The sequence below is a fragment of the Giraffa tippelskirchi genome, chromosome 6 (genome assembly GCF_054371585.1).
Source record: "Giraffa tippelskirchi isolate mGirTip1 chromosome 6, T2T-mGirTip1v1.2.pri, whole genome shotgun sequence".
In the NCBI taxonomy this organism is placed as follows: Eukaryota; Metazoa; Chordata; class Mammalia; order Artiodactyla; family Giraffidae; genus Giraffa; species Giraffa tippelskirchi.
In genome coordinates, this window is record NC_137280.1 from 135,547,667 (window position 1) to 135,557,536 (window position 9,870).

General features: G+C 44.8%; 1 protein-coding gene across 1 annotated transcript in view; it reads left to right on the plus strand.

Annotated features, from left to right (window-relative positions):
* The window catches only part of SLC36A1 (solute carrier family 36 member 1), a 326,176-nt gene that overhangs the window by 240,702 nt on the left and 75,604 nt on the right, over positions 1-9,870 (plus strand). The gene's annotated exons all lie outside the window — the stretch shown is intronic.

Sequence of the window (9,870 nt, forward strand, 5' to 3'; positions counted from 1 at the left end):
TGCTCAGTCGTGTCCGACTCTTTGCAACCCCATCAATGGCAGCACACCAGGCCTCCCTGTCCATCACCAACTCCTGGAGTTTACCCAAACCCATGTACATCGAGTCAGTGATGCCATCCAACCATCTTATCCTCTGTTGTCCCCTTCTCCTCCTGCCCTCCATCTTTCCCAGCATCAAGGTCTTTTCCAATGAGTCAGCTCTTTGCATCAGGCGGCCAGAGTATTGGGGTTTCAGCTTCAACATCAGTTCTTCCAATGAACACCCAGGACTGATCTCCTTTAGGATGGACTGGTTGGATCTCCTTGCAGTCCAAGGGACTCTCAAGAGTCTTCTCCAACACCACAGTTCAAAAGCATCAATTCTTTGGCGCTCAGCTTTCTTCACCATCCAACTCTCACATCCATACATGACCACTGGAAAAACCATAGCCTTGACTAGACGGACCTTTGTTGGCAAAGTAATGTCTCTGCTTTTCTTTTCTTTTTTTTTTTAAAATAAATTTATTTATTTTAGTTGGGGGCTAATTACTTTACAATATTGTAGTAGTTTTTGCCATACATTGACATGAATCAGCCATGGATTTACATGTGTTCCCCTGCCTGGACCCCCCTCCCACCTCCCTCCCCATCCCATCCCTCTGGATCATCCCCTTGCTCCAGCCCTGAGCATTTGTCTCATGCATCGAACATGGAATGGTGTTCTGCCTCCTAATTCTCATACTCCTAATTCTCCCTCCTCTAACCCCCTTTGGTAACCATAAATTTGTACATTTTCTTTATCCATTCACGCATTCATGAACATTTAAGTTGTTTCCATGTCTTGACTATTGTTAATAATGCTGCCATGAGCACAGAGGTGGCGACACCTCCTTAAAATAGTTTATTTCCTCCAGATATATACCTGGAAGAGGGAAAGCTGGATCCTATGGCAGCTCTATTTTTAGTTTTTTGAGGAACCTGTGTACCGTTCTCCATAGTGGCTGTACCACTTCACATTCCCACCAACAGTGTATGAGGGTTCCCTTTTCCTACACCCTCACAGATACTCACCATCCTTGTGTTTTTGCTGACAGCCATTCTAATAGATGTGAAGTGATATCTCACTGTGGCTTTGACTTGCATTTCCCTGATGATTAGTGATGTTGAGCATCTTTTCATGTACCTATTGGTCATTTGAATAGCTTTTGGGGGGAATGTCTATTCAAGTTCTCTGCCCATATTTTAATTAGATTGTTGGCTTTTTTCGCTGCTGAACTGGTTGATTTCCTAGTGTATTTTAGATATTAACCTTTTATCAGATAGATGGCTTGCAAACATGTCCTCCCAGTCCGTAAATTGCCTTTTTATTTTGCTGATAGTTTCTTTTGCTGTGAGGAATCTTTTGTGTTTGATGTAATCTCACTTTTTATTCTTGTTTTGGTTGCTTGCACTTTTAGTGTCACAGCTAAAAAATCTTTGTCAAGACCCATGTCAAAGGAGTTTTTCCCTGTCAGACCCCAATATCCACCTGCCCTTTTTCTTGGCCCCAAGACTTTTACTATGCTGACTTTGTCCCACCTCTCATTAATTAACTTATTTTCTCTTAACAAATATTAATGAAATCTTAATATGTTCCAAGAAATGTGCTCAGGGTGAGGGGCATAGCAGTGAAAAAAGAGATCAGGTCCCTATTTTCATGGACGTTACATTTTCATCGCAGGGAGGAGTGTCAGGTTCGTGTTCAGTTGCTCAGTTGTATCTGACTCTTTGCCACCCCATGAGCTGCCGCACTCCAGACTTCCCTGTCCTTCTCTGTCTCCTGGAGTTTGCTCAAACTCATATTCATTGAATCAGTGATGCCATCCAACCATCTCATCCTCTGTCACCCCTTTCACCTCCTGCCCTCAATCTTTCCCAGCATCAGGGTTTTTTCCAGTGAGTCCACTGTTCACACAGGTGGCCAAAGTATTGGAGCTTCAACTTCAGCATCAGTCCTTCCAATGAATATTCAGGGTTGATTTCCTTTAGGATAGACTGGTTTGATGTCCTTGCTGTCCAAGAGACTCTTAAGAGTCTTCTCTAGCACCACAGTTAAAAAGCATCAATTTTTCAGCTCTAAGCCTTCTTTATGGTCCAACTCTGCACATGACTACTGGAAAAACTATAGCTTTGACTATACAGACCTTTGTCGGCAAATTGATGTCTCTGCTTTTCAATGTGCTACCTAGATTTGTCATAGCTTTTCTTCCAAGGAGCAAGCGTCTTTTGATTTCATGGCTGCAGTCACATCTTCTGTGATTTGGAGCCCAAGAAAATAAAGTCTGTCACTGTTTCCATTTTTTCCCTATTGCCATGAAGTGATGAGACTGGATGCCATGATCTTAGTTTTTTGAATGTTGAGTTTTCAGCCAGCTTTTCCACTCTCCTCTTTCACCTTCATCAAGAGGCAGGTTCCTCTTTGCTTTCTGCAGTTAAGGTGGTATCATCTGCATATCTGAAGGAGAGGAAAGAGGGGTAAGAGGGGTAGACCTGAAAGGTCTCTCTGAGGACGTGACATTTAAACTGAGTTCTGATAGTGGTGAAGAGACAATGTTTTTGTTACTAATGAAAAGCGAGTAATAAAAGTGTTTTAATGTGGAAAGCTGGGGAAAGAGTGTAGTTTCAACAACTGGGACAGCAAGTGCAAAGGCCCTGAGGCAGGGCAGACCTTGGCTGTTTTAGGAATACAAAGCAGGCCATTACGGCTCTAGTAGAGCGGCTGAGTAGGCTGTGCTGGGAGACATGGATAGTTGTTGTTGTTGTTCCGTCCCCTGGTCGTGTCCAACTCTTTGCAACCCCACGGACTGCAGCACGCCAGGCCTCTCGGTTCCTTACCATCTCCCAAAGTTTGCCCAAGTTCATGTCCATTGCATTGGTGATGCCATCCAGCCATCTCATCTTCTGATGCTGAATTCTCTTTCTGCCCTCCATCTTTCCCAGCATCAGGGACTTTTCCAATGAGTCAGCTCTTTGCATCAGGTGACCAAAATACTGGTGTTTCAGCTTCAGCATCAGTCCTTTCAAGAGTATTCAGGGTTGATTTTCCTTAAGATTGACTGTTTTGGTCTCCTTTCTGTCCAAGGGACCCTCAGGAGTCTTCTCCAGCACCATAATTTGAAGGCATCGATTCTTCAGCACTCTACCTTCTTTACGGCCCAGGTCTCACAACCATACATGACCACTGGGAAGATCATAGCCTTGACTATACAGACCTTTGTTGGCAGACTAATGTCTCTGCTTTTCAACAGGCTGTCTAGGTTTGTCATAGCTTTCCTGCCAAGAAGCAAACGTCTTCTGATTTCATGGCTGATGTCACCATCCGCAGTGATTTTAGAGCCCAAGAAGAGGAAATCTGTCACTAATTCCACCTTTTTCCTTCTATTTGCCATGAGGTAATGGGGCCAGATGCCATAATCTTAGTTTTTTTAATATTTAGTTTTAAGCCGGCTCTTTCACTCACCTCCTTCACCCTCATCAAGGAGGTCGCTTTCTGCCATTAGAGTGGTATCATCTGCATATCTGAGGTTGTTGATGTTTCTCCCACCTATCTTGATTCCAGCTTCTAACTCATCCAACCCGGCATTTCTCATGATGTGCTCAGCATATAGATTAAACAAACAGGGTGACAGCAGACAGCCCTGTCGTACTCCTTTCTCAATCTTGAACCAATCAGTTGTTCCCTACAGGGTTGTAGCTGTTGCTCATTTCTCATGATGTGCTCAGCATATAGATTAAACAAACAGGGTGACAGCAGACAGCCCTGTCGTACTCCTTTCTCAATCTTGAACCAATCAGTTGTTCCCTACAGGGTTGTAGCTGTTGCTTCTCGACCCGCATATAGGTTTCTCAGGAGACAGGTAAGATGGTATAGTATTCCCATTTCTTTAAGAACTTTCCACAGTTTGTTATGATCCACACAGTCAAAAGGCTTTGGTGTGGTTGATGAAACAGCAGTAGATGTTTTTCTGGAATTCCTTAGCTTTCTCTGTGATCCAGCAAATGTTGGCAATTTGATCTCTGGTTCCTCTTCTTTTTCTAAACCCAGCTAGGACATCTGGAAGTTCTTGGTTCATATAATGCTAAAGCCTATCATGCAAGATTTTAAGCGTGACCTTACTAGCATGGACAGAGAGGCCTGGCGTGCTGCAATTCATGGGGTTGCAGAGAGTCGGACACGACTGAGCGACTGAACTGAACTGAACTGAACTACTAGCATGGGAGATGAGTGCAATTGTCCGGTGGTCAGCACATTCTTTAGTACTGCCCTTCTTGGGAATTGGGATGAGGATTGACCTTTTCCAGTCCGTGGCTAACGCTGGGTCTTACAGATTTGCTGACATATTGAATGCAACACCTCGATGGCATCATCCTTTAGGGTTTTGAATAGTTCTACTGGAATTCCATCACATCCACTAGCTTTATTAGCTTTATTCCATCACATCCAACACAGCAGTGCTTCCTAAGGCCCACTTGACTTCACTCTCCAGAATGTCTGGCTCTGGGTGGCTGACCACACCATCGTAGCAATCCAGTTCATTTGGATCTTTTTTATACAGTTCTTCTGTGTATTCTTTCCAACTTTTCTTGATTCCTTCAGTGTCTACTAGGTCTCAACCATTTATGTCCTTTCTTGTGCCCATCTTTGGGCCAAATGTCCTCTTGATATCTCCAGTTTTCCTGAAGAGATCTCTAGTCTTTCCCCTTCTGTTTTTTTTCTTCTAGTTTTATACACTGTTCATTGATAAAGGTCTTCTTGTCTCTCTGTGCTATTCTCTGGAAATCTGCATTTGGTTGGATGTACCTTTCCCTTTCTCCCTTGTTTTTCGTTTCTCTTCTTTCTTTAGCTATTTGTAAGGCCTCCTCAGATAACCACTTTGCCTTCTTGTTTTTCTTTTTATTCAAGATGGTTTTGTTTGCTGCCTCCCATGCATTATTACAGACCTCCATGCATAGTTCTTCAGGCATGCTGTTTATAAGCTCTAATCCCTTGCATCTATTCGTTACCTCCACTGCATATTCATAGGGGATTTGATTTAAGTTGTACCTGGCTGGCTTAGTGGTTTTCCCTGCTTTCTTTGGTTAAAGCCTGAATTTTGCTATGAGAAGCTGATGATCTGAGCCACAGTCAGATCCAGGTCTTGTTTTTGCTGATTGTATACAACTTCTCCATCTTCGGCTACAAAGAATGAAATCAGTTTGATTTCAGTATTGACCATGCATTCTCTTGGCAGAATTCAGAGGTTGTCACGGCAAGTATACTGGGGTGGTTTGCCATTCCCTCCTCCACTGGATCACATTTTGTCAGAACTCTCCACCATGACCCGTCCGTTTTGGGTGGCCTACCCGGCATGGCTCATAGCTTCATTGAGTTATGTAAACCCCTTCAGTATGACAAGGCAGTGATCCGTGAAGCAGGGCATGGCTAGAGGGATCATTTATTAGACACCATCTGTAAACAAGACACACCCCTGTCTCCTGGCACTTACTTTCTCATCTGCTCAAACTGCTTGCTTCCTGACCATAATACTTCCTTCTATTAATATTCCTCTGAGTCTTATCCACCTTTCAAGACCAGCCTCTGTCCATCTCCTCCCAGAAGCTTCCCTGACTCTCCCAGCTCTTAGACATGGGCAGGGTGGGGGTGGGGAGATTGGCACCCAGTATGTGTTGAAGCAGGAAGCTCTGTTCACTCTCTTGCCTCCTAAGCTGGTGTTTTTCAAGGGGTGGTCTTCAGACCACTTGCATCAGAGTTCCCCTAAAATGTTCCTAAGTTTTAAAAGTGTTTTTAGTGAAATATTTCAGTTTTAGCAAGTGGAATAATGTGTATTTCTATGCTTACCATCTGCTTTTAAGAACTTTACCATTTGTCCATGCTTGCTTCAGTTCTGTTTTTGTTTCTTAAGAAATGAAACACATCATAAATACAGATGAAGCCTGAGTGCTTGTCAGAAGTGCAGATTCCAAGGCCCTAGCCTGGGTCTACTCATTCAGAATCTCTGGAAAGAGAGCTGTGCATTTTTAACAACCCATTCTCCCTCTTCCTACCTCACCCACCATGATTCCTATGCATAGTGAAGTTTGACAATCACTGACATAACCTGGTTAAAATCTGCTCCATCAAGCAGTTATCTGTTCTTCCTTACAGCCAGCTCCGAAGGTTTTAATCTTTGCTATGCATCAGAGGCACCTGGGGGAACTTTCAAAAATACAGATCTCAGGCTCCTCTCTTGTAAATCAGATTGGGGCAGGGATGTCAGCAAACTCTATGACCAAAACCTCGAAAAGGTGGATTTTGGATGGTTACCGAGGGCTGGGGGAAGAAGGGAGATGGAGTGGGGAAGACCCATCTCCTTTGTTTTGTTTGAAACATTCCTGGCATCATCTAAGTCAGATTCTGATATCCTTACACTTGCTTTCCCCCAGAATAATGTCAGCAAGCATTTCATATACCTCTGAGTGCTGGGCAGAGCTGCTTGCAAGAGCCCTGACCCATGTCTGGGCTGCAGTCCCAGCTCGGACATTAACTCAGTGAGTGGACTGGAGGTTGAGTCGCCAGATTTAGCAAAGCTTTAGGTATGTGATGAGTAATTTTCTAATAGACGTGTGTTCTAAACATTCCACGGAACATACACTAAAAAAAAATTGTTCATATAAAATTCAAGTTTAACTGGAAGTCCTGTGTTTTATCTGGTAATCTTACCTTAGGCGGCATCTTCTGCTCCTGCAAACCTCAGTTTCCACGTTTGGAAGATGAGGAGGCCTCCGCTAGATGACTTCTGTAGGTTCTTATGACTTGGATGCTGTAGCAGTCAGTTCAGAGGCATCCCGCAGTTCTGGAAGCCCTTCTCCCAGGCTCCACCAGAGGGCGCCCTGGCTCTCCTCAGCGGGTTCGGGGATTACGGTTCAGGGAGCAGACTGCTGGGTCCGTCTGGCTCTGGGGGGCCATCTGGAAACCGGGTTGTGAGGCTTCGATGGCCCCAGGTCTTTACTCATCCCTGGGACCGCTGTTTCAGAAGGAGAGACGGGGAGATCTCTAGAGTTTCTGAAGATGGGACCATCTTATCCAGCTCCCCCTCTACCATTATTTAGAAGGGGAGGCTGGACTCCTGAGGGGAAGGCTCTAATCCAGGCAAAGACCTCTGTCCTGGAAACTAGGTTTTAACTCTCTCTCCAGGGCCCCTTTACCTCATTAGGGTTCCCTATTTCTGTTTCCTGCTGGACATATTTTAACCCTTGCAGTTCTAAAACCAAAACCAGTGTGGACACCAGGCAGCCCAGCACAGCCTAACCACTGTGACATGCCTGAGCACCTTCACAAAGAGGATGTGGTCTTGAAACTTTGCACATGAGAGAGCATCAGGGATAAAAGACTCACCTAGGCAGTGGGGAAAATGCAGGCCCCTCTCAATTAAGTCGGGAATGTTGTCATCAACATCATCTTCCTCTCGGCCAGATACAATGACCTGTGAGGCAGGGGCCATTATCATCAGGATTTTACAGATGAGGAAGCAAGCTCAGTGGTCATTGGGCTAAATGGGGCTCAAACCAGTTCTGTAGCTGTTGGGAGAGAAGACCTAGAAGATCTCTAAAGGACCCCCACCCCCTTCAAGAAAAAGAGGAATTGCTCAAAGGGAGAGATACCCACCACTTCAGGACTGGAAATGATTTTAGGAGACTTACCAGTTTGTCATTGAATTAAGTGTAATTCAATTCTCTTCTGGACCATTTAATTATCAAAGAGAAAGTCTTTTCTTCCTTTGACAAGAAACAGCATCCTTCAGGCACAGGGAACATTTGTAATTGCATTACATTTTTTTTCCACTGTATTTTTTTTTTTTAAGTTTATTTATGTCAATAGTAAATGATACTGATTTTTCTCTCAGGGTAATGAGGTAATTTCCTTTAAATGTTAATTTTTTTTTTTTTAAGAGATTTGACTTACAGGAAGTGAAGCACTGATGGAAGGAGAGTATGAAAACATTGCCTGTAAGGATTCTGAGGGTCCCCTTCAGCTCAGCTCCTCGGTATTGCTGCAGCCCCACCTTGTCCTCCCAGGGCTCCAGGCTGATTAATTCTCTTTGCCTCTCCTTGATGCTGCCTTTCCCTTGAAAACTCAACAAAACCCCCTAGAGGGAGAATTCTAGATATGGAGGAGAAAGCTCTGGTTTCCAATTTCCCCCATTTTATGAAAAATGAGCAAGTCATTCAGCCTCCCTGAACCTCAGTTTCCTCATCTGCGAGTATGGGGAGCAGAGCTGTTCTGAGACTGAGTGCTGTGTATTATACAGGTGATCTCCCCCAAGTTGACCAAGGCACAAACAAGGACTGCACCCTACTGTCTCAGAAAAATGTCACAGCCCCCTCCCTACCCGAAGGAACAACTCATCCAAGCCACATACCGTCAGAGCTCTCTGCTTTATGGCCTTTGCAGCACATGTTTCTGCCTCAAATGGTCTGACTTGTGCACGGTCTGCCTAGCCAGAATGAAAGGGCAGCAGAGGCCACGCCTGTGCTTACTCAGGAGAACATAAAACATTATTGCAGGCATCTGGTAAACGTCATAGAGTGAAGGAATGAGCCAATTCCCAACTGTACCCTATCAGTCTCTGCCTGGATTCCTCTAGATCATGGCACTAGGCTGGACTTGCCTTCCTCAAATGGCCAGGATCTAACTGCCCAGTCCTTGCCTCCCTTTGTGTGAACAAGGAACACCGTAATACAAGTTTGAGTTTTATGATTTTTTTAATGACTTTGTATTGTTAGTAGTTTGAAAATAATGTAAAGTAAGAGAGGAATAAACCAATTCTAGACTTGGCATCTGAAGACCTCGCTCTGTGTGTGGTCCATTGCAGCGGAGCGCACTTCCTGGAACTATTTCTCTGTCTCAAAGGGGAGCCTCAGAACACCAGCCTGAAATATCACACCAGCGTGATGGGCACGCATGAGCCTTGAAAAACGCTCAGTGGAGTTAATGGTGGGCCTTTCCAGAACCAGAGTGTTCTTTTTAAAGCCAGTCTAATCTTGTCTCTGTTTCTCTGGTTTAAAATCCTCCAACAACTTCCACTGCAAACAAAAAATAAAATCCAAACTCCCCACACGGCCTACCAGACTGCAGGGTCTGGCCTCTGCCCACCTGTTCAGCTTCATCCAGTACGAGACAGCCCTCAGCCTGGACACCAGCCATGCTGGGGGACTCGTCCTGTTCCCCACCCACTCGAGACTTTTGCCTCTGCTGTCGCCCCCCCCACCCCCCCCCACCCCCCCGGCCTGGAATGCCCTTTCCCCGACCCTTCTCCTCTCCCAACACTTCATTCTTTTCCTTTGTGACTCAGGTGTTTTCAAAGAAGCCCTAGAACAGCCCTGTGCAATAGAACCCTCTGTGGTGATAAAAATGTTCTGGATCTGCCCTGTTCAGTAGGGTAACCACTAACCACATTTTGCTGTTGAGCACTTGAAATGTTTCTGAAGCGACTGAGGGACTGAATTTTAAATTTTAAGTTAAATTTAAATCTAAATAGCCAGGCATGGGAAGTGATTACCGTGGAACATGAGTAATCCTGATTCCTTCTGTGACATACACTGCTGGTTTCTTATATTCTCCCCTCAGTGTGAAAAGTGAAAGTGTTAGTCACCCAGTCATGTTCAACTCTTGGTGATCCAATAGACTGTAGCCCACCAGGTTCCTTTGTCCATGGAATTCTCCAGGCAAGAATACTGGAGTGGGTAGCCATTCCCTTCTCCGTAATCTTCCCAACTCAGGGATCAAACCTGTGTGTCCCGCACTGCAGTTGGATTCTTTACTGTCTGAACCACCAGGGGAGCCCTTTAATGCACCTGTCACATATTGTCATT